Genomic DNA, 25892 nt, shown 5'->3' with positions numbered 1-25892 from the left:
ATGTACTCCAAAACCCTGCATCTCCCTCTATTCTCTCCAGACCCCCCCCACCCCACCTCCAGACTCCCTTCACTCCAGACCCATCACTCCCTCTCTCCAGACACTTTTCTCTCCAGACCTCTCACCAGCCCTTTCTCACAGACCTCTCTCTCTCTAGACCTCTCTCTCACAGCCCCCTCTCTCTAGACCTCTCTCTCACAGCCCCCTCTCTTCAGACCTCTCTCACAGCCCCCTCTCACAGCCCCCTCTCTTCAGACCCCTCTCTACAGACCTCTCGCACAGCCCCCTCTCTTCAGACCTCTCTCACAGCCCCCTCTCTTCAGACCTCTCTCACAGCCCCCTTGCTCCAGACCTCTCTCTTTTACAGCCCCCTCTCTTCAGACCTCTCTCTCACAGCCCCCTCGCTCCAGACCTCTCTCACAGCCCCCTCGCTCCAGACCTCTCTCACAGCCCCCTCGCTCCAGACCTCTCTCACAGCCGCCTCGCTCCAGACCTCTCTCACAGCCCCTCTCTTCAGATCTCTCTCTCACAGCCCCCTCACTCCACACCCCTCGCTTCAGACCTCTCTCACAGCCCCCTCACTCCGCTTCTCTACTCTCCTGCCCCCTCTTCTCACCAGCATAGCAGTGTTTTACTTACGTTACTTCCTCTGTCATCTTCTTCCTTCAGTGCCGGCTCCTCGCCTGTTCTGACAGCGTCCTGATGTCATTATTTGTACGTCAGGACGCTGCAGGAGCAGGAAGCCGGCACCCTGCTCCTTGAGCTGCTGTCTTCAATGGGCAAAGTAGTCCTGCGGTGCTGCCACCGCAGGAGTAGATTGCCAGTCCATCAGGGATGTAATGGGCGGACAGGCGGGCGGACGGGTTTTGCGCCTCTACTAGGCTTTGCGCCCTGGGCGGCCGCACCGCCCGCACCGCAGTCATTACGGCTCTGCCAATTACCTACAGAACCTGTAATGTTAGACTCCAGTGGGGATGAACTAATATTGTGCAATGATGATCTTAACATCTGTGATGAGGATGATGATGAGGGTGTTAAATATAAGTTTCTGCTTGTCCTAGCAGGGCTCATGTTCAGCCATTTTGTCTTTCATTAATATAGATTTTTAGGTATTTTGCTATGTTATTCATTTGTCTGCTGAAATACAGTTCTAACAAGATATGGACCCACGGCCTTGAGGTTAATCTGATATAGAGAATTCCTGTGAGAATATAGCAAGGTTTTTGTAAATGAATCATGCACAACAAGTGTTTTCATTATTAGCTTGTTGTTTGCAGGGAGCTGCGCCCATGACCTTGGATATGGCAGACAGGAGATAAACCTCCAGCCCCTCTTGGGGTAAGGATAGTTGACATTTACGGTGAGGGGGAAGCAAGAGACTTCAAAAGTACGTGAGATAGTTAATAAACAGCTCATCCCATAAACTATTGTATGCTTAAGACATAGGAGTCACATATATTCAGAATGCTATACAAACTTGTAACTTTGAGATATTAAACAGAGAATATTTCATGCATACAGAACCGTGGTCTTTGCCTATTCTCTCCAGCTGTTATTGAAACGCTTTCAGATATATTTGACACCACTAGGCAAACGCTAAACATATTTTAGATCAGACAACTTGGAGGTCGACACTGAGATTCGCTGTCTAGCAAGCTACAAGACAGACACCGTAGGTTTCCCTGGACATTGAAGCCCAACAAATCCATGGTGAGTAGATTTCTACTCATTGGTCTTCCTATTCTGGGTCACCTCATGTCTGTATGAGGCACTTGACACGCAAATTTGTGAGTCTCAAGTATCATCTGATTAATATAATACAGTCGTAACCCAATTTGATTACTGTAATTGTATTGTTAATTTGTTTTTTGAAAGATGAGTGAATTTTGAGTGCATGTGTTTGTGCTTATTCTATGTTGAAGTATTGAGAAAGTCGCCCATTATGTCTGGTCAGGGTCCTTCATGTTTTCTCATTAGTACTCGTAAAACGGGCGCCAGAGTAAAGAGGGCTGTCTTTGTCTGAACAATGACTTGTTGACAGTTAGTTCCACAATATTCAAATTCTTACAAAGCAGATGAACATAGAATCCCTATTTTTTGTAATAGTGATTGTTTTGATTATTTTGGGTATAATATACATCTTTTGGAAAGCACGTAATGGAATAGAGGGAATTAGAAAGTTACTGTTTTGAACATTGAGTGAACACTTTAGATACCATCCCCAGAAGTATATCAAAGAAGAGAGATTCTGTAATCTGCCCAAAGGTTAGAAAAATTCCAAAGACCTTCATCCCAGATACTGTTAAAGAAGCTATTTTGCACGGACACCCACTACAAGGAGCCTACAGAACGGGACAACCCACGTAAAAACTAGATAAAAGTCCTTATTTGGACTCAACAGAATACTGTCAATGTGAGAAATATAGATAGTAAACAGATAAATGACAGCAGCTCCCCATAGACATGATGCACAAAGATTTTAGGAAAAGGGGGGAATAGAAGGTTTGACGGAATTATTCAAGAAAGCGAGGTTAAGCAAAGAAGGGATTGATATGTGTAAATGAAGAAACAACGGTGTTGCAAGTGGTAATGTGACCAGAACGAAAAGGGTATTGATACTGTCGAAGTCAGCAAATTGGATAGAGTCATTGCAATTAAAATCGAGCAAACTTGGTTGTCTCTGTCTGAAAAGATGCGTACGGTACGCTACGGCGTACAAGGGCATGCTACGGCGTGGAAGGGCGTACGCAGCTACTAAACGTGGCAGTAACAGTATTTGGTCTTTTACCATACATTCGCACAAACACGCATACTTGTAAAATAGTACACATTAGTGGTAGTTGCAACACATAGTCAGTTATGTCGAAAATATAGTAGTACTTATGTGTTATAATATAAGTTATATGCACATTAGTGAAATATATGGAACAGAAATCATATCATGAGTGGTATCATAATAAACCTCTTGACATTTGCTACTGTTTGGTTCACTCTGCGAAGGAATCGCAGAGTGCATACACAAGTTATGAATGATAGGGAATTATGAACTACTTAAGACTAAGGAATCTTGGCGGGAAGAGCAGAGCATACCCCCTGGAGAGATGACCCCCTCCTTTGGATTCCTTAGGATGAACTAGTCAATGATTGACAACCCCTTGGACCTTCCTGAAACCTGGACCAATAGAAGCAAGCTATACCATCTTCATTGTATTACTGTATTTCTGTGTGCATATAAGCAGCAGCTTCACATCTAGTGTTTAGACATGTTGTCCCCAGACTTCAGGATTGAATGGCTGCAGACTGGATCCAGAGTGCCTGTGATAAATAACGGCTGTACTTATTATTATTTCGCTTGAATTATTCTGCTACTTTTTGAGAATAAATCTTTGTGCTTTGGAAACACAAATCGAGGTTCGACAATCGTTATTGGTTAGCGACAATACGCACTTAACAATTTTTGGGCTTGTGAGCTTTGGAGGTTTCGTTGCCGGACGATACGCAAGACCAACGGATTTTGTTTCCGCAACAAAGGGTGGAGACGCGTCATAAATGGGTAAGAACGCAATGTATTCAAAACCTGAATTTTACTCTGTGTTGTGAAACCGAATGTCCGTTTTGCATTGTCTAGGGCACGCTAACTAGAACCTAGGGACAAAAGAGAAAACTGTTTCTTTTTTACTGTCATTGTGCGTTTCAACTGTATTACATTGCTTAGCGTATGTGTATTTCCTGCTGTGCGTACGCGAACTTCCGGTAGATTTGCCACGTGGTTAAACAATTGTTTTGATAGTTATTATATGTGTATAGTATAATTACTTGTGAAAGCCTCTGAGACATTATTACTATTGTTGGGAACTTTTAATTTTCTGCGCAGAAAAGGTGTATAGTGTGTGATTTTGTAATGTAGATACACTGTTTACTATTCATTGTGCTCAGTTGCTGTCTGACAAGGCGGATTGCCCATCTAAAGGACGGTATACAGGGCAGGTATACCGAATGCGAAAACTGGGTTTTCGCAAAGCGCTACCAATAGATCGCAAGGTTTGCTAATAATTAGTATTGGTAGGCAGTGCGATCTAACCGCACCGTTAGTGCGAATTGGTGAAGCAGCTAGGAGGAATTATACTGGAAAGGCAGGTTGATTTTATCAACTTGCGCTCCCAGCGATAATAAACTCAGCAGATTTTGTGGTGAGCCAGGGTATCGAGGAGCTCATAGCCCTTGGGGCCCACAGTGATATTTCTGTATTAGGGTTCCTCGCCGGGTGCGAGAAAAAGCGAGTGGACGTGGCTAGTGGAAATACGTCCACCGGGCATTAGAGATCTCTAGCGGTGATTGTAGCAACAGGGTTGAAATTGTTGGGTGGAAAGAACAGATCATTGCGGTGTGTCTGTGTTCCACATAAAAGATTATTGTTGGCCGGAAGGAACAGAGCATTGCAGTGTGTCTGTGTTCCGTGTTGATTGGTGTTGTTCAACATGGGTGCTAAGCATACGCTAGAGATGGCCAGTATACTGCCTAAGGAAGGTCCTATTGGTTCAGCGAGATTTCTCATGTGTAAGAAATATGGTGCATACGCAACTGCGGATTGCGACGCGTGGGTCAAGATGACCAAAGATTGTGATAGGCCTTTCCCAACAATAGGGAGTTTTAATGCAGAGGTACTAAATAATGTAAAAGATAAAGTATAGTTGATTAAGTCAATGAAAAAGAGAAATAGACATAATGATTGTTTAAAATTGTGGCAAATGGAAGGTAACACGTGGCAGAGCAGCGAATGCACAGCGGAAGTAGGCGTGGCGAAAAGCGTGCGCACAACGGAAGTAGCCGTTGCGAAGCGTGGAGAACTCAGCGCGAGCACGCCCCCGCCACCTTATGTGGCGGGAGGGGTAAGTACAGCCGTTATTAAAAATGAAAAAAGAGAAATTGCTAAGTTGTATCCTGTTTTAAGCCAGTTTAAAACAAGTGTATCAGAAGATGAACCCACTGTGATTTTGGCCATTGCTCATGCTGTTAATATGCTAGAGGTTCAGCGTAAGTATGGGAAAGGAGCAATGGCTGAGATAGGTGAGAGTAGTGTGATCACTAGGAGTGATAGCGTTCTAAATCTTGAAACAGCAGATCCGGTAGTGACTTCTGGAGCCAGTGAACCAGTGGGTGCGTACCCAGTCCGCACAATATCAGTTCCCAATGGGAAACCGGATAAGGATGGTGTAGTTCCTTTAAGAAATGTTACAATGCAGTGTGCTTGGACTAGATCAGAGTTACGTTCCATTATGACTGAATTCCCAGATCCTAGAAAAGAGTTGGCTAAATGTCAGAAGTTTGTTAAAGACTTAGGAAATGCCCACGAACCAACCAATAAGTATTGGCATGTAGTGTTGAGGGCGTGTCTTCCTCCCCATACTGACATACAAAAATGTATTAAAGATTGTTTGTTGGACGAAGATGACACCTTGACTGATGAGATTAACCAAGAAAATATAGAACAAATTGTCAAACACTTAGCCATCTATTTTCCAGTAGTAGTAAATTGGAGTAAGATTTTCACCATTAAACAAAAGGATAGTGAAACAGCCTCAGATTACTTTGCTAGAGCTATAGCAGTGATAACACGGTTTACTGGGATATCCAACATAGGTGAGGACCCACATCACAGAGAGGTAGCTGTAGGAGTATTAATGGATGGCCTTAGAGAAAATTTAAAGACGAGAGTACAAACCACATTACCTAATTGGAGAGGCATCACAGTAGATTCTCTTAGGGAGTGTGCTGTGGAGCATGACAAAAACCTTTTTAGAAAAAAGGAAGAGAAAAGTGATAGGTTAATGACGGTAAGTATACAGGCTCTAGAGGGGATGCATACACGACCAACAGCATACAACCCATATAACAAGTAACCTAAAGTGATCAGGTGTTTCAACTGTAATGAGGAAGGACATTACATGAGAGATTGTAAAAAGGAAAGATTCAATGCACAGAGGGGTGGGTCACGTAGATATCCTCCAAGGAGGAATTCACATGGATTAGAAGACTCACATCTACCCGCGCATATTACAGCAGCAATAGTCAGCGCTAGGGGTCAGGTCATACCTGTAGTCTACAGCCAGTAAGGTTAACTAAGAGTCAGAGAGAAGAACCAACAATGATAGTTGACATAGCTGGTAGGAAACAAACTTTTCTTGTAGATACAGGGGCAGCCAGATCTGTGATAACCTCTCCTTTTAATCTACAGGTGACCAGTAAAACTATTCCAGCTATGGGGGTAACAGGAAGAGTGTTACATTATCCTCTAACTAAACCCGCTGAAGTTACTATCGGGCCTCTGCATACTAAGCATTCGTTTCTCTTGGCAGCAGCGGCTCCTACTAACTTGCTAGGGAGAGACTTGCTATGTAAAATGGGATGTGTCATATACTGTACTTCAGATGGTGTGTTCCTAGATATACCCGAGAAGGTCGCTCATGAGGTACGGGACATATTGGACACCCCTCAAAGGTTAATGTTACACTCTACTGTTATAGAACACAGTCCATCTCAAGTAAAGGGGATGTTGCTGGAAATACCAGGTTCACTATGGACCAGAGATGGACAGGACACTGGACTGATGGCAAACGTAGCCCCTGTCATGGTCAATCTAAAAAGTGGTAGGATAGCTCCAAAAATCCCACTGTATCCATTAAAACCGGAGGTGGAACTAGGGGTATATCCTGTTATTGAGAGGCTGTTACAAGAAGGGATTTTAATTCATACAGCCAGTACAGCAAATAGTCCCATTTTCCCTGTGAAGAAGAGTGGGGGGAGGGCTATAGATTATTCCAGGACTTAAGGGGAATTAATAAAGTTGTTGAGAGCCAATTCCCCGTAGTGCCGAATCCAGCTGTCATCCTCTTGCACATTCCACCGTCTGCTAGTCACTTTACTGTCATTGATCTATGTTCTGCTCTCTTCTCAGTCCCTCTTCACCCTGACTGCCAATACCTTTTTGCATTCTCCTAACGGGGAGTGCAATACACATGGACCAGACTTCCCCAGGGGTTCATTGACAGCCCCAGTATTTTCTCCCAAGCCTTACATGACTGTTTGCAATCCTTTCAACCCCACAATGGGTCTGTTCTAATTCAATATGTGGACGATTTGTTGCTGTGCTCTGATTCTTTTATGTCATGTTTACATGATACTAAATTGTTGTTGCTTCATCTTTCACAAACAGGTCACAAGGTGGCAAAGGATAAATTACAGCCATGTCAGACTAAGGTCAAATACTTAGGACACTGCCTCACTAAGGGGCTAATGCATTTGACAACCGACAGGATTGAGGCCATACAACACATGACTCTGCCGCAGAACCAGAAGCAGATTCGTACTTTCCTGGGGATGTGTGGATACTGTAGATCCTGGATCCCAGGTTTTTCTATTCTGGCATTACCATTGCAGGAGCTAGTCTCTTCCTCAAAACCAGAACGTGTCGTACACACAGAAGAGTCAGAGCAAGCGTTCTTTAATCTTAAAGATAGTCTGACTAGAGCACCTGCATTGGGAATATCCGATTATGAAAAGCCTTTTGAGCTATACTGTACGGAAGCTGATGGTTGTACAGCAGGTGTCCTCACACAGAAACATGGTGACGCTAGCAGACCGGTAGCATACTACAGTGCACAATTGGACAATGTGACAAGATCACTCCCAACATGTCTCAGAAGTGTAGCAGCAACTGCTCTTCTGGTAAGTAAGAGCGAGGAAGTAGTATTAGGACATAATTCAACTGTCTATACACCCCATGCTGTATCAGCTCTGTTAAATTCAGCCTAAACCAGACATTTTTCTTCAGCTAGATTCACAAAGTGGGAACTAGCCCTGATGGCACAATCAAACATCACCATCAAACGATGTAGCACCTTAAATTCAGCTACATGAGACGGGAGAGCTATGTACTCGTTACAATGTTGTAGAAGATCAGGATGTGGTAAAAGCTGAACCCCTTGGTCCACCTCACTCAGCCCAGGTGGCGGAACTAGTAGCATTAAGGAGAGCGTGTGAGTTGGCAGAGGGTAAATCAGCCAATATATATACTGATTTTAGGTACGCCTTCGGGGTAGTGCACGATTTTGGGGCCCTTTGGAGTCTTAGAAATCTTTACGACAGCAGCAGGTACGCCAGTGGCACACTCACAACACATAAAAGGACTTCTGACAGCGATACAGTTACGCAGAACAGTAGCCGTCATAAAGTGCAAAGCCCATACCTTTGAAGAAGACCCAGTGTCATTAGGCAACAACAGAGCAGACGAAGCTGCTAAATGGCCAGCAGGGCAACCTATGACTGTATCGACCGAGACTATGATGTTTTTTCAGACATTAGACATGCAGAAATTAATTGAAATGCAAGATTTCTGTTCCCTGCAGAAAAAGGTGGTCTGGAAGGCGAAGGGATGTGGTCAAGAGTCCTCAGGACTCTGGAGGGATGGACAAGGTAAGCATGTAGCTCCCCGAATGTACTATCCAAGCCTGGCTGAAGCAGCACCCGGCCTGACTCACCTGGGTAAAGAAGGTATGTGCAAACTGGTGAGAGCACACTGGTGTGCTCCTGGATTTTCCTCTCAGGCTGGTAAGAAGGCAATGTCATGCCTTACTTGTTTGAGGAAAAATGTCGGGAAAACTATTCCAACTGAGCCATCCCACATCCCTCCTACAGACGGACCTTTTCAGGTAATACAATTTGACTATATCCAATTACCACCGTGCAGGAATCTAAAGTATGTGTTAGTTTGTATTGATGTGTTTTCCGGTTGGGTAAAAGCATATCCGGCAGCCACTAATACTGCTGTGTTCACTGCAAAGAAAATTGTACAAGACTTTGTATGTAGGTTCGGTATCCCTAGAATCATTGAAAGTGATAGGGGTACCCACTTTACTGGTGATATCTTCCAAAATATGTGTAAACTCATGGGAATCGGTAGCAGACTTCATACCACTTACCGACCACAAGCCAATGGTAAGGTGGAGAGATTAAATGGTACTATAAAGAACAAGCTTGGTAAGGTAATGGCTGAAACTGGGTTGGCATGGCCTGAGGCTTTGCCATTGGTCCTCCATAGCATTCGGACCACTCCTAGACCTCCTCTTAATCTGTCCCCCTTTGAGATACTGTTCGGACGACAACCTCATTTGATCGTGAGTCCACAAGACGACTTGAAGTGTAATAATGAAGTGACTGTACAATATCTTATAAGAATGAGTAGACAGCTAAAGCAACAAAAACTAAAAATGCTGTCACCTGGTATGCCAGAAACGAACTGTCATGATGTTGAACCTGGAGACTATGTTATGATCCGCAATTTCTTACGTTCAGGTTGTTAAACAGACCGTTGGGAAGGCCCGTACCAAGTGCTGCTGACCAGTACTACATCACTGAAGGTTGCAGAGAGAGACACTTGGGAACATTCTACCCACTGCAGGAGAGTCCATAATCCAGAGAAAGTGCAAGATAAAACTGAGACCGACGACATAGATCTGTCACTTGTGAGTCTGTTCCGGGAGACCTAAAGCCTGCAGTCGAGACACCTGAACCAGAGACGTTGCCCCAGAACTATCTTTCCAGCGATGAAGTGGCGGTTTTTGTTTTTCTTTTATTCCAGGATTTTCCTTGTTTTTAATCTTTCTAGGACATTCTATTTTTGTGAAGGAGGATGGAGGACGGAGGAGAGTTCTGGTAGTGATACGGATGAGATGGAGGCAGAGGAAAAGTTAGTAGAATCCTCAGAGCAGCCCATTATCAAGCTTGGTCCGGGGGTTATGAAAAGGTCTGCTAGCTCAGGAACTTGGAGGCAGTGTGAGGGGCTATTGTCTGATGAGTATTGTATCTGCAAGTTTTGTGACTACCTAGTTGAAGAAAGATGCATCCCCCAGTACTCTAAATATAGGCGGGCATCCTTTGGAGGATTATCACTCCCTGGTGGGTAAGGTGCTAAACCAAACCGAGTGTTGGTTGTGCTCTCACGTGCCGCAAGGGCAGCATAATATAGGACTAGTGCCATTCCCTCTAAACATATCCGAAGTACTCGAATTGAGGGGTGGGAGGCCCATAGACGGGAGGTACAATAACACTAGGTCCCCTAGTCTGACGCTTCGACAATACTCCATAGACAGAACTTTGCTGTGTCTAAATATCTCTCATGCAAAACGTCTGGAGAATTGGGAAGCTGACTCATCAGATCAGACAATGGCTAGCCAAACTCACTTTAGAGGGAGACTCACAAGGTCACCAATAGGCAGGAATGTTGATGGAAGTCACAAACTAGGGCATATAACCAAACATAAGAAGGTATCCATTGGAAAAGTCTCTATAGATAATTGTAAAAATGTCATCCATGCGGACACGTGTCTCGAGCAAATGAAGACACTGGGCATGGGTAGTTTTCTCAAAATTTTGTGTGATATAATTACTGGGCATACTGTTCCTTATGTTCTCCCTGATGTGTGTATTTTGTTTGTGGAAGAAAAGCTTATTCCTGGGTGACTCCGAGTTCCAAGGGCTTGTGCTTCTTAGCTAAACTGGTTCCTGAAATGACTATTACTCATGAAGAAATGGTTGGTATTCACAAGACTACATCACCACCATACTTACACACACAGTATGAACACCGTGGCAAGAGAAATATGGTTACTGGTGAGGAGCCCATAGCTACAAAATTGATTAGTTAGACCGCTGGGTTTCAAGTTATGGTTGCTCTAGATCTCACCAGGACCGCTCGGGGAACATTAAACTTTAAATATATCCAAAACCTAGCTAAATTAATAGATAATATCACAGAGATGTATGATGACACTTTCAGGTATACTGGAAGGGAGCTACAAGCGTACAAGAAGGAGTTGGTGCAACATAGACTGGTACTAAATTATCTCACCTCTATTACTGGTGGATACTATGTGACACTGGCCACCCAGTTCGGTGTCAAATGTTGCGTACATCACCAATAATACGGATGATCCTAAGGAGGTTATAGACCTGAAGATGGATGAAATTCTGCAACTGAAATGGGAATTTCAAAAGAATCATAATTCTTCGTTATATGAGGTCGGGGAAAAGGTGGCAGGTTGGTTCTCATGGTTGAACCCTGTGAAATGGTTCTCCGGTCTGGGGGAGTGGGTACAGGAAATGGTTGCTAGTGTAGGTAAGTGCCTTCTCCTTATACTGGGTGTCATCTTAGCGATTGGTTTATGTGTCAAATGTGTTCCTACTGTGTTGAAGTGTGGAAAATGGTCTCATAGGAGTAACACTGAGAAAGAGACTGAATGGGTGGTACCAGATACCGAGATCATGATCTGTGAAGAAGTATTGTATAATCCTGAACTTAAAACGGTGATTGGGTGATAGTTTGTTACACTATCAAAGGGTGGAGCTGTCGAAGTCAGCAAATTGGATAAAGTCATTTCAATTAAAATCGAGCAAACTTGGTTGTCTTTGTCTGAAAAGATGCGTACGGTACACTACGGTGTACAAGGGCACGCTACGGCGTGGAAGGGCGTACGCAGCTACTACACATGGCAGCAACAGTATTTGGTCTTTTACCATACATTCGCACAAACACGCATACTTGTAAAATAGTACACATTAGTGGTAGTTGAAACACATAGTCAGTTATGTCGAAATATAGTAGTATTTATGTGTTATAATATAAGTTATATGCACATTAGTGAAATATATGGAACAGGTTGAAGGAATCATATCATGAGTGGTATCATAATAAACCTCTTAACATTTGCTACTGTTTGGTTCACTCGGCGAAGGAATCGCAGAGTGCATACACAAGTTATGAATGATAGGGAATTATGAACTACTTAAGACTAAGGAATCTTGGCGGGAAGAGCAGAGCATACCCCCTGGAGAGATGACCCCCTCCTTTGGATTCCTTAGGATGAACTAGCCAATGATTGACAACCCCTACGACCTTCCTGAAACCTGGACCAATAGAAGCAAGCTATACCATCTTCATTGTATTACTGTATTTCTGTGTGCATATAAGCAGCAGCTTCACATCTAGTGTTCAGACATTTTGTCCCCAGACTTCAGGATTGAATGGCTGCAGAATGGATCCAGAGTGCCTGTGATAAGTAACGGCTGTACTTATTATTATTATTTCGCTTGAATTATTCTGCTACTTTTGAGAATAAATCTTTGTGCTTTGGAAACACAAATCGAGGTTCGACAATCGTTATTGGTTAGCGACAATACGCACTTAACAATTTTTGGGCTTGTGAGCTTTGGAGGTTTCGTTGCCGGATGATACGCAAGACCAACGGATTTTGTTTCCGCAACAAAGGGTGGAGACGCGTCATAAATGGGTAAGAACGCAATGTATTCAAAACCTGAACTTTACTCTGTGTTGTGAAACCGAATGTCCGTTTTGCATTGTCTAGGGCACGCTAACTAGAACCTAGGGACAAAAGAGAAAACTGTTTCTTTTTTACTGTCATTGTGCGTTTCAACTGTATTACATTGCTTAGCGTATGTGTATTTCCTGCTGTGCATACGCGAACTTCCGGTAGATTTGCCACGTGGTTAAACAATCGTTTTGATAGTTATTATATGTGTATAGTATAATTACTTGTGAAAGCCTCTGAGACATTATTACTATTGTTGGGAACTTTTAATTTTCTGCGCAGAAAAGGTGTATAGTGTGTGATTTTGTAATGTAGATACACTGTTTACTATTCATTGTGCTCAGTTGCTGTCTGACGAGGCGGATTGCCCAACTAAAGGACGGTATACAGGGCAGGTATACCGAATGCGAAAACTGGGTTTTCGCAAAGCGCTACCAATAGATCGCAAGGTTTGCTAATAATTAGTATTGGTAGGCAGTGCGATCTAACCGCACCGTTAGTGCGAATTGGTGAAGCAGCTAGGAGGAACTATACTGGAAAGGCAGGTTGATTTTATCAACTTGCGCTCCCAGCGATAATAAACTCAGCAGATTTTGTGGTGAGCCAGGGTATCGAGGAGCTCATAGCCCTTGGGGCCCACAGTGATATTTCTGTATTAGGGTTCCTCGCCGGGTGCGAGAAAAAGCGAGTGGACGTGGCTAGTGGAAATACGTCCACCGGGCATTAGAGATCTCTAGCGGTAATTGTAGCAACAGGGTTGAAATTGTTGGGTGGAAAGAACAGATCATTGCGGTGTGTCTGTGTTCCACATAAAAGATTATTGTTGGCCGGAAGGAACAGAGCATTGCAGTGTATCTGTGTTCCGTGTTGATTGGTGTTGTTCAACATGGGTGCTAAGCATACGCTAGAGATGGCCAGTATACTGCCTAAGAAAGGTCCTATTGGTTCAGCGAGATTTCTCATGTGTAAGAAATATGATGCATACGCAAGTGCGGATTGCGACGCGTGGGTCAAGATGACCAAAGATTGTGATAGGCCTTTCCCAACAATAGGGAGTTTTAATGCAGAGTTACTAAATACTGTAAAAGATAAAGTATAGTTGATTAAGTCAACGAAAAAGAGAAATAGACATAATGATTGTTTAAAATTGTGGCAAATGGAAGGTAACACGTGGCAGAGCAGTGAATGCACAGCGGAAGTAGGCGTGGCGAAAAGCGTGTGCACAACGGAAGTAGCCGTTGCGAAGCGTGGAGAACTCAGCGCGAGCACGCCCCCGCCACCTTATGTGGCGGGAGGGGTAAGTACAGCCGTTATTAAAAATGAAAAAAGAGAAATTGCTAAGTTGTATCCTGTTTTAAGCCAGTTTAAAACAAGTGTATCAGAAGATGAACCCACTGTGATTTCGGCCATTGCTCATGCTGTTAATATGCTAGAGGTTCAGCGTAAGTATGGGAAAGGAGCAATGGCTGAGATAGGTGAGAGTAGTGTGATTACTAGGAGTGATAGCGTTCTAAATCTTGAAACAGCAGATCCGGTAGTGACTTCTGGAGCCAGTGAACCAGTGGGTGCGTACCCAGTCCGCACAATATCAGTTCCCAATGGGAAACCGGATAAGGATGGTGTAGTTCCTTTAAGAAATGTTACAATGCAGTGTGCTTGGACTAGATCGGAGTTACGTTCCATTATGACTGAATTCCCAGATCCTAGAAAAGAGTTGGCTAAATGTCAGAAGTTTGTTATAGACTTAGGAAATGCCCACGAACCAACCAATAAGTATTGGCGTGTAGTGTTGAGGGCGTGTCTTCCTCCCCATACTGACATACAAAAATGTATTAAAGATTGTTTGTTGGACGAAGATGACACCTTGACTGATGAGATTAACCAAGAAAATATAGAACAAATTGTCAAACACTTAGCCATCTATTTTCCAGTAGTAGTAAATTGGAGTAAGATTTTCACCATTAAACAAAAGGATAGTGAAACAGCCTCAGATTACTTTGCTAGAGCTTTAGCAGCGATAACACGGTTTACTGGGATATCCAACATAGGTGAGGACCCACATCACAGAGAGGTAGCTGTAGGAGTATTAATGGTTGGCCTTAGAGAAAATTTAAAGACGAGAGTACAAACCACATTACCTAATTGGAGAGGCATCACAGTAGATTCTCTTAGGGAGTCTGCTGTGGAGCATGACAAAAACCTTTTTAGAAAAAAGGAAGAGAAAAGTGATAGGTTAATGACGGTAAGTATACAGGCTCTAGAGGGGATGCATACACGACCAACAGCATACAACCCATATAACAAAAAACCTAAAGTGAGCAGGTGTTTCAACTGTAATGAGGAAGGACATTACATGAGAGATTGTAAAAAGGAAACATTCAATGCACAGAGGGGTGGGTCACGTAGATATCCTCCAAGGAGGAATTCACATGGATTAGAAGACTCACATCTACCCGCGCATATTACAGCAGCAATAGTCAGCGCTAGGGGTCAGGTCATACCTGTAGTCTACAGCCAGTAAGGTTAACTGAGAGTAAGAGAGAAGAACCAACAATGATAGTAGACATAGCTGGTAGGAAACAAACTTTTCTTGTAGATACAGGGGCGGCCAGATCTGTGATAACCTCTCCTTTTAATCTACAGGTGACCAGTAAAACTATTCCAGCTATGGGGGTAACAGGAAGAGTGTTACATTATCCTCTAACTAAACCCGCTGAAGTTACTATCGGGCCTCTGCATACTAAGCATTCGTTTCTCTTGGCTTCAACGGCTTCTACTAACTTGCTAGGGAGAGACTTGCTATGTAAAATGGGATGTGTCATATACTGTACTTCAGATGGTGTGTTCCTAGATATACCCGAGAAGGTCGCTCATGATTTACAGGACATATTGGACACCCCTCAAAGGTTAATGTTACACTCTACTGTTATAGAACACAGTCCATCTCAAGTAAAGGGGATGTTGCTGGAAATACCAGGTTCACTATGGACCAGAGATGGACAGGACACTGGACTGATGGCAAACGAAGCCCCTGTCATGGTCAATCTAAAAAGTGGTAGGATAGTTCCAAAAATCCCACAGTATCCATTAAAACCGGAGGTGGAACTAGGGGTATATCCTGTTATTGAGAGGCTGTTACAACAAGGGATTTTAATTCATACAGCCAGTACAGCAAATAGTCCCATTTTCCCTGTGAAGAAAAGTGGGGGAGGGGCTATAGATTAGTCCAGGACTTAAGGGGAATTAATAAAGTTGTTGAGAGCCAATTCCCCATAGTGCCGAATCCAGTTGTCATCCTCATTCAGATTCCACCGTCTGCTAGTCACTTTACTGTCATTGATCTATGTTCTGCTTTCTTCTCAGTCCCTCTTCACCCTGACTGCCAATACCTTTTTGCATTCTCCTACCGGGGAGTGCAATACACATGGACCAGACTGCCCCAGGGGTTCATTGACAGCCCCAGTATTTTCTCCCAAGCCTTACATGACTGTTTGCAATTCTTTCAACCCCACAATGGGTCTGTTCTAATTCAATATGTGAACGATTTGTTGCTGTGCTCTGATTCTTTTATGTCATGTTTACATGATACTAAATTGTTGTTGCTTCATCTTTCACAAACAGGGCACAAGGTGGCAAAGGATAAATTACAGCCATGTCAGACTAAGGTGAAGTACTTAGGACACTGCCTCAGTAAGGGGCTAATGCACTTGACAACCCACAGGATTGAGGCCATACAACACATGACTTTGCCGCAGAACCAGAAGCAAATTCGTACTTTCCTGGGGATGTGTGGATACTGTAGATCCTGGATCCCAGGTTTTTCTATTCTGGCATTACCATTGCAGGAGCTAGTCTCTTCCTCAAAACCAGAACGTGTCGTACACACAGAAGAGTCAGAGCAAGCGTTCTTTAATCTTAAAGATAGTCTGACTAGAGCACTTGCATTGGGAATACCCGATTATGAAAAGCATTTTGAGCTATACTGTACGGAAGCTGATGGTTGTGCAGCAGGTGTCCTCACACAGAAACATGGTGACGCTAGCAGACCGGTAGCATACTACAGTGCACAATTGGACAATGTGGCAAGATCACTCCCAACATGTCTCAGAAGTGTAGCAGCAACTGCTCTTCTGGTAAGTAAGAGCGAGGACGTAGTATTAGGACATAATTCAACTGTCTATACACCCCATGCTGTATCAGCTCTGTTAAGATTAAGCCCAAACCAGACATGTTTCTTCAGCTAGATTCACAAAGTGGGAACTAGCCCTGATGGCACCCTCAAACATCACCATCAAACGATGTAGCACCTTAAATTCAGCTACATGAGACGGGAGAGCTATGTACTGGTTACACTGTTGTAGACGATCAGGATGTGGTAGAAGCTGAACCCCTTGGTCCACCTCACTCAGCCCAGGTGGCGGAACTAGTAGCATTAAGGAGAGCGTGTGAGTTGGCAGAGGGTAAATCAGCCAATATATATACTGACTCTAGGTACGCCTTCGGGGTAGTGCACGATTTTGGGGCCCTTTGGAGTCTTAGAAATCTCTCTGTAGTTGAAGAAAGATGCATCCAACGATGCTAGTCCCCCAGTACTCTAAATATAGGCGGGCATCCTTTGGAGGATTATCACTCCCTGGTGGGTAAGGTGCTAAACCAAACCGAGTGTATGTTGTGCTCTCACGTGCCGCAAGAGCAGCATAATATAGGACTAGTGCCATTCCCTCTAAACATATCCGAAGTACTCGAATTGAGGGGTGGGAGGCCCATAGACGGGAGGTACAATAACACTAGGTCCCCTAATCTGACGCTTCGACAATACTCCATAGACAGAACTTTGCTGTGTCTAAATATCTCTCATGCAAAACGTCTGGAGAATTGGGAAGCTGACCCATCAGATCAGACAATGGCTCACCAAACTCATTTTAGAGGGAGACTCACGAGGTCACCAATAGGCAGGAATGATGATGGAAGTCAAAAACTAGGGCGTATAACCAAACATAAGAAGGTATCCATTGAAAAAGTCTCTATAGATAATTGTAAAAATGTCATCCATGCGGACACGTGTCTCGAGCAAATGAAGACACTGGGCATGGGTAGTTTTCTCAAAATTTTGTGTGATATAATTACTGGGCATACTGTTCCTTATGTTCTCCCTGATGTGTGTATTTTGTTTGTGGAAGAAAAGCTTATTCCTGGGTGACTCCGAGTTCCAAGGGCTTGTGCTTCTTAGCTAAACTGGTTCCTGAAATCATGACTATTACTCATGAAGAAATGGTTGGTATTCACAAGACTACATCACCACCATACTTACACACACAGTATGAACACCGTGGCAAGAGAAATATGGTTACTGGTGAGGAGCCCATAGCTACAAAATTGATTAGTGAGACCGCTGGGTTTCAAGTTATGGTTGCTCTAGATCTCACCAGGACCGCTCGGGGAACATTAAACTTTAAATATATCCAAAACCTAGCTAAATTAATAGATAATATCACAGAGATGTATGATGACACTTTCAGGTATACTGGAAGGGAGCTACAAGCGTACAAGAAGGAGTTGGTGCAACATAGACTGGTACTAAATTATCTCACCTCTATTACTGGTGGATACTATGTGACACTGGCCACCCAGTTCGGTGTCAAATGTTGCACGTACATCACCAATAATACGGATGACCCTAAGGAGGTTATAGACCTGAAGATGGATGAAATTCTGCACCTGAAATGGGAATTTCGAAAGAATCATAATTCTTCGTTATATGAGGTCGGGGAAAAGGTGGCAGGTTGGTTCTCGTGGTTGAACCCTGTGAAATGGTTCTCCGGTCTGGGGGAGTGGGTACAGGAAATGGTTGCTAGTGTAGGTAAGCGCCTTCTCCTTATACTGGGTGTCATCTTAGCGATTGGTTTATGTGTCAAATGTGTTCCTACTGTGTTGAAGTGTGGAAAATGGTCTCATAGGAGTAACACTGAGAAAGAGACTAAATGCGTGGTACCAGATACCGAGATCATGATCTGTGAAGAAGTATTGTATAATCCTGAACTTGAAACGGTGATTGGGTGATAGTTTGTTACACTATCAAAGGGTGGAGCTGTCGAAGTCAGCAAATTGGATAAAGTCATTTCAATTAAAATCGATCAAACTTGGTTGTCTTTGTCTGAAAAGATGCGTACAAGGGCGCGCTACGGTGTGGAAGGGCGTACGCAGCTACTACACGTGGCAGCAACAGTATTTGGTCTTTTACCATACATTCGCACAAACACGCATACTTGTAAAATAGTACACATTAGTGATAGTTGCAACACATAGTCAGTTATGTCGAAAATATAGTAGTACTTATGTGTTATAATATAAGTTATATGCACATTAGTGAAATATATGGAACAGAAATCATATCATGAGTGGTATCATAATAAACCTCTTGACATTTGATACTGTTTGGTTCACTCTGCGAAGGAATCGCAGAGTGCATACACAAGTTATGAATGATAGGGAATTATGAACTACTTAAGACTAAGGAATCTTGGCGGGAAGAGCAGAGCATACCCCCTGGAGAGATGACCCCCTCCTTTGGATTCCTTAGGATGAACTAGCCAATGATTGACAACCCCTTGTACCTTCCTGAAACCTGGACCAATAGAAGCAAGCTATACCATCTTCATTGTATTACTGTATTTCTGTGTGCATATAAGCAGCAGCTTCACATCTAGTGTTCAGACATCTTGTCCCCAGACTTCAGGATTGAATGACTGCACACTGGATCCAGAGCGCCTACGATAAGTAACGGCTGTACTTATTATTATTATTTTGCTTGAATTATTCTACTACTTTTTGAGAATAAATCTTTGTGCTTTGGAAACACAAATCGAGGTTTGACAATCGTTATTGGTTAGCGACAATACGCACTTAACAATACCAAACTCCAAGAGATTGTTTGAGGTGGCACAGGAAAGTTAAGAGATCCGAAAAGTCACAATATATGTGAATATGTTAAATTTCATCAGAAGCTGAATTAAGAATGATGAATCAACTGTTAAAAAAACTAATCCAAATGATATAATGAAAAAAACAACGAATTAGATACCACCTAATGTGTGGGCAGGTGGGTTGTGTCATCTTGATGTATGTATACGGGAGGAAAATTACACATTGTGCATATGTCTTTCTGTTTCTGTCTTATTATGTTTGAGTGATAAGTAGAGAATGGAATGTCCGCCCCCCTTATTTTGTGTAAAAGACTTTATTGTGAAAGAAATCCTGGAGAAGGACTCTGTTTTTATTATGCTGATTAGTATTTAGTTTAATGCTCAGACTTGTAGTTCCCCAGCAGTAGACTGGAAGATCTCAGTCAATTTTTCTTCTTCTATAAGTGAGTTTTTGTCTCCGTATGAGGCAGATCCGTGATAAGTTTGGGAAAAAAAATAAAAATCACGCTGTTTGTTCTCTGTCTTAGCGCTCAGTAAGGGAGAGGTATGATTTGGTTTAAATCACACAGTTTGTTTGTCTTGTTTGTTTTACAAGATACATTTTTCAAGGTCGTAAAAGTTGTACATTTGTAAATGTAATGCCTGGATTGGTTAATTGTAAGCCTTTGAAGAGATGCAAAAATAAGTTTTAAAATCTTTGGTCCTTCACTGCCTGAATCAGTGCACTGACAAAACTGTAAATAATATACAGATAGTGTCAGAAGAAAACACTGACCTCCAGCTGGCTCAAAATGGCTGAATTCCTGGAACCTTTTGAGAGCTGTGTGATGAAATGATTGAAAACCAGGAAGATACATCAGAGTCATTCAAGGGGGCTGTACTAGGTGATGATAAGAAAGAAGTGGCTTTGAACACTCGCCCAGGTTATGTCACTATGACATTCCCTGTTTGTGAGATTAGGGACTGTCCCTTTGAGGAAAACAATTAAGCTACTCAGAGAAACATGTAAACAAGTGTCTTATTTTCACTGCACAAAAATGTTCACTGGTTACATGTTAACGGTCTACTGATACCGACAAGAATGTTATATGCAGCAACACACACTGATTGGGAAATGTAAATTAATGACAGCTACTGTAATCCCTAATGAAAAAATGTTAATTACTATGCAAAAAAATTTTTCTCTTCACAGACGGTCCCCAGCTACATAGAAAGACCCTTTAGGTAATCCAGATTGAATTTATCCAGTATTTGTGATGCATGCTTTAGATTTATATACTTTAGAACTCCTGGCTATATGTCACTGTTTGAGGAACATAAACTTGTGTTATATGTGGAAAATCTTATATAATCTAGGATAAACAAATCTATATGCATCCGTGCTGCCGTGTGTGCAACATGGTTGGCTAAGTGGTTAGCATTTCTGCCTCACAGCACTGGGGTCAGGAGTTCAATTCCCGACTATGGCCTTATCTGTGTGCGTGGGTTTCCTCCGGGTGCTCCGGTTTCCTCCCACACTCCAAAAAAACATACTAGTAGGTTAATTGACTGCTATCAAAATTGACCCTAGTCTCTCGCTGTCTGTCTGTGTGTGTATGTTAGGGAATTTAGACTGTAAGCTCCAATGGGCCAGGGACTGATGTGAATGAGCTCTCTGTACAGCGCTGCGGAATCAATGGCGCTATATAAATAAATGGTGATGATGATGATATATGCCTTGTGGTCTCTATTTGAGAGACAGTATCGGGACTGCAATTCATACCATTAACTCGACACCTGTGATTGATGTCGCACACATCTGATCAACACATCTTAAAATCACTGATTATCGGGATATATTAATATGATTTAGATGTAGTATTCTCTCATAATTTTCAGGCCCTATCATTACATCCATATTTTACATCTTATTAGTGCTAGAATCAACTTGATACAAATAATGGAATTTATGTATGTATGAACGGCAGCTGTGTTTCGGGGTTTCTATTTATACCATTCACTCAGTACTTACAATGGGCTCTGTACATTACTGAACGACGGCCGGGCATTGTATGTCCCGCAGATGATCGCCGGAAAGTATAAATGGAGTCCGGGTATTAAATATTAGCCATTAGACGCTGACATTTATAATATCATACTATACCGGGTATTAAAGTACTAATTAATCTTATAAGATCTGATACAGACAGGAGCCAGTACTGATTGATCAAATCTTTGATTGGTATATACATCTACTATATAATCTATGAGTTTTCCTATAAAATAAATTATTATATTAGGGAATTTATCCCTATGTACTTGAGTCTGCCCCAGACTCCGAAATTTTTATATTTTGCTTTGTAACCAATTATTTTAATGTATATCAATAAATTTTGGTCTTATGTGTGGTGTCAATTTATTTGTATCCACTTCTAGACTTATATGAACTGATGTAGAGTATCCCTTCTCTTCATTGGACTTAGTAGCCATTTTTTAGGTGTGCCTTCCGTAAAAGTAGTACTTTTCTTTTCTTTCCTTTATTCATTGTGCTAGGACACCCAGTTACCTTAATGGTACCACATGTAGTAACATAAATTCTCAATCAAGCACAGGCAAAACATTTGTCACCAGCCAGACTTGCTAAATATGAAGTAGCACTACTAACTCCCAGTAATGTTACACTTAAATGGTACACAATGTTGAAACTGGCTACATTATTTTTGCATGTTTCAAAAGATGGGAGGACAAATCAGGGTTCCCCTAGGGATCTGGGGGAATTCCAGGTTGAACAGGAAGAAAAAATATACACAATTTTTTTCTGAACATGGTTGTGTAGAACTAATGAGACAAGAATCTCTATTTTTATCTGACATTAAAGATACACCATTACCAGATGCAGACATCACCCTTTTTGTAGATGGTTCACTCTATTAGATGATGTTCCTCATACAGAATGTGCTGTAGCTACATATACAGATATAGTAATTCAACAGACTCTACCGAGTCACATGTCAGTACAAGAAGCTGAAAATATCATCGCACTGTTCACCGCATTCCAACTGCCCTCCAAACTGTCAGTGATGAAGGTGAAGGCACACACAAGAGACACTACCCCCAAAGCTAAGGGACTTGTAGATTAGGCCACACAAGAAGCATAGCCCCAGTTCCCCAAGGGGAGTCTATCTATATGGTAAACTCTGACCCCAAGTTTGACCATACCACACTCCAAATTATGCAGAAACAAGCAACAGAGAATGATAAAAAGGCTTGGGCAAATCATGGAGCACTAAAAGTGCAATGAGAGTGGTGTAAAGGTCAGCGTTTGTGTCTGCCAAAAGCACTTTATTCCATTATTGCCAATATAGCAAAAAGAAAGTGCATCTGGTGAAAGATGCTATGGTTGCACTCACTAACAGGTAATGGATAGCATCAGGGTTTGCCCAAGCAGCACAGGCATTAGTGGCAGGATGTCTACCATGGGGATTTGTTGAACTATGTTGCCTTATTACAGAAATAACTAACTTAAATACATGATCAAGTGTTCTCTTCCATTCCAGACCCTAATTATGAAAGAGGTACCTACAGACTGCAACCAGGGGACTGGGTGATCCTGAGAAAGCACGTCAGGAGAAGTCTTCAACCCAGATACGAGGGTCCTTATCAAGTCCTGTTTATGACTCCCATGGCAGTGAAAGTACAGGGAAAAGACACCTGGATTCACACATCACACTGCAAAGTCTTCAAATCAGGGGAGTCTTGTTCTGATAAATAGAAATGTACTGTCTTATTGTATTGATATGTCTTGCAAAAACAGTTGAATAGTTGTGACTGAAGTAGGGATCAAGGCCTCCCTAACCCAGTGTGAAACAGACAATGAAGTGACAGATTGTCTATGCCACTGTGAGAAAAGAAGGGGAAGGAGTGCTCAACAATTTGCACCCATAGGGGAGCAAACTCTGAAAAAGCCTTTGTGCAGATGTATAACCTCATCTGCAAAGTTGTCAGTATTGATTGATGTTGGATATCAGGAATATTGGCATTAGTAACAAGGGGTTTGGCACTCCTGTTGATTGTATATGTGATAATAAAACTAATTGTATGGCTGATTAAGAAATTACTGACACTTGACTGTTGTCTCTCCAAAAAGGGAACCACTGAACCTCTGATGTCACAGAAATTATCGTTGAATCCAGACCTGACAATGTAAATCAAAGCCAAAGAACTGCACAGTTTGCACCAATAAGCTACTAAAAACTGAACGAAGAACATGCAAAGCTTGCAGAACTACTATAAATTAATTTATTACTTATTAAAAGACTTTTTCTTAAATAAATGTTCACTGCAACTGCAGCTCCTCGCAAATCTGGACAGGACATAGGGGATCACAGGCTTGTCACTTGTAGGGGATGGGTTGATAGTCCTTAAAGGGAAAAACCCTATATATGTGACCTGCAGCAGGATACATATGTATAAGCACCTTCAGACCGACGATAAGAATGTGATTCTTGGAACAGGCAGTATATATAGGAGGAGATGCAGCAGTACAATAAATAAAAGATGAGAAAAGTTCAATATAAGTTTCTGCTTGTCCTAGCATGGCTCATGTGCAGCCATTTTGTCTTACATTAATATAGATGCTTAGCTGTCTTTTGCTATGTTATTCCTTTGTCTGCTGAAATGCAGTTCGAACAAGATATGCACCCACGGCCTTGAGGTTAAGCTGACAGAGAATTCCTGTGAGAATGTAGCAAGGTTTGTGTAAAGGAATCATGCACAACAAGTGGTTTCATTATTAGCTTGTTGTTTGCAGGGAGCTGTATCCATGACCTTGGATATGGCAGACAGGAGATAAACCTCCAGCGCCCCTTGGGATAAGGATAGTTGACATTTACAGGGGGGAGGAAGCTAGAGACCTCAAGAATTCATGAGTTAATCTGCAACTCATCCCATAAACTATTGTATGCTTATGACGTAGGAGTCACATATATTCAGAATGCTATAAAAACATGTAACTTTGAGATATTAAACAGAGAATATTTAATGCATACAGAACCTTGGTCTGTGTCTATTCATTCCAGCTGTAATTGAAGCGCTTCCAGATATACTTGACATCACTAGGAAAACTCTGAACAGATTTTAGATCTGACAAGGGTGATGGCATTGTCACAATTGAGGGAAAAGACCACTGTCAGTCAAATGCCTATTAGTAAATTGTTAAAATCCCTATTTATTCTCCAGTTCAACAACCAACAACCAACAACCAAAATGTTCTCTTTTGTGGGGGCCCAAATAAATAAAGCATTTCAGACACAAAACTGACAGGTCCAGTCACTGAAGTGCTTGTTTTGTTAAACTCTGCATGTCCTTTTTAACATATGGGTGGGTGAGGAGGGCCCAAGGACAACTCTGTCTTGCGCTATTTTACATTATGGCCTTGGTGTATGATCTTGTGTAAGATGTCTACTAATGCTGCTGTTTTCCATCTAATGAACGGCTAATTAATGCTTCTTTTCTTTCCATGATGCATGCTGTCTAACGTTAAAAATATTGTGTCTGTGGTCTTTTGTCCACCATTTTATTTCTGGATGCAGCCCAACTTCGTCTATCTACTTGTCTAAATGTCTATTATATTATGTATTGTGTCTGTGGGCTATCTCCGACCATTTCACTTCTAGTTCTGATGAAACTTAGTCTATTTTCTTTTCTAAAATGATTTTCTTATCAGCCAGTGATCAGCCACTATGTTTCATAGGAATTGTAGCATGCTTTGCACACAAAAGTTGGTTGTTCAGAATTTTCTAAAAAATGAGAGGTCAGAGCAGGAGATGCTGTCCGTGGACTGTAAATTTCTGGGCATTTTCAGCATTCAGCAACCACATGTAGATCATTGCTGCTAAAAAAAAATGACCTGTCATGTCACCAACTGAAGCAAAAGGTATGATATAGAGGTAGAATTCCACACTTTATATGCTTCAGTGATTTTCTCAAATTATTTAAGTTGTTTTGTGGCCCTACCCAGGACATTTTCTTTTCTAAAATTACCATCCTATCAGCCAGTGCTCTGGCTTTATGTTTTTAACGGTGTCCTTTACTTTATTAAAGTGTCATCCTGGCTGCTACTGCTGTGGCACTATGTTTCATAAACATGGTATCTTACATTAAACTGCCATGTATTTGTGCTGTTGCACTGTCCTTAATTTTAGCCATCCAACTTGCGGCTGCCTTTGGCCAAAATTGGTGAAAATGTTGACAGTTGTAAAGAAAGCATTAGAAAATAGAGTGTAAATGATCTAAATGAATGTAGAAATAAACAGCTCAAAATCACATTAATTGTTAATGAAATCCAGATCTAAAACCAAAGCACAAAAATGGTTTTAGAACCAAAACCAAAACCAAAACAAGGGAGTCTGCTAACATCTCTACTTCTTATTGTACTATTGATAATCATGAAATATCAATGCATATACTCTATATACATATACATCCACAGGTACACTGTGATAGGTTGAACAATATATATATATACATGTTTTAAGTGAGTATTGTTTATTTGAAAATATAGCTAGTGCATGGTTGGGCTTCTTATGGTATGCAAAATTTTGTTATT

This window comes from Mixophyes fleayi, chromosome 5 (assembly GCF_038048845.1).
Source record: "Mixophyes fleayi isolate aMixFle1 chromosome 5, aMixFle1.hap1, whole genome shotgun sequence".
Classification (NCBI taxonomy): Eukaryota; Metazoa; Chordata; class Amphibia; order Anura; family Limnodynastidae; genus Mixophyes; species Mixophyes fleayi.
The sequence above is the reverse complement of the archived record's forward strand: the minus strand, read 5'-3'. Positions refer to the sequence as shown.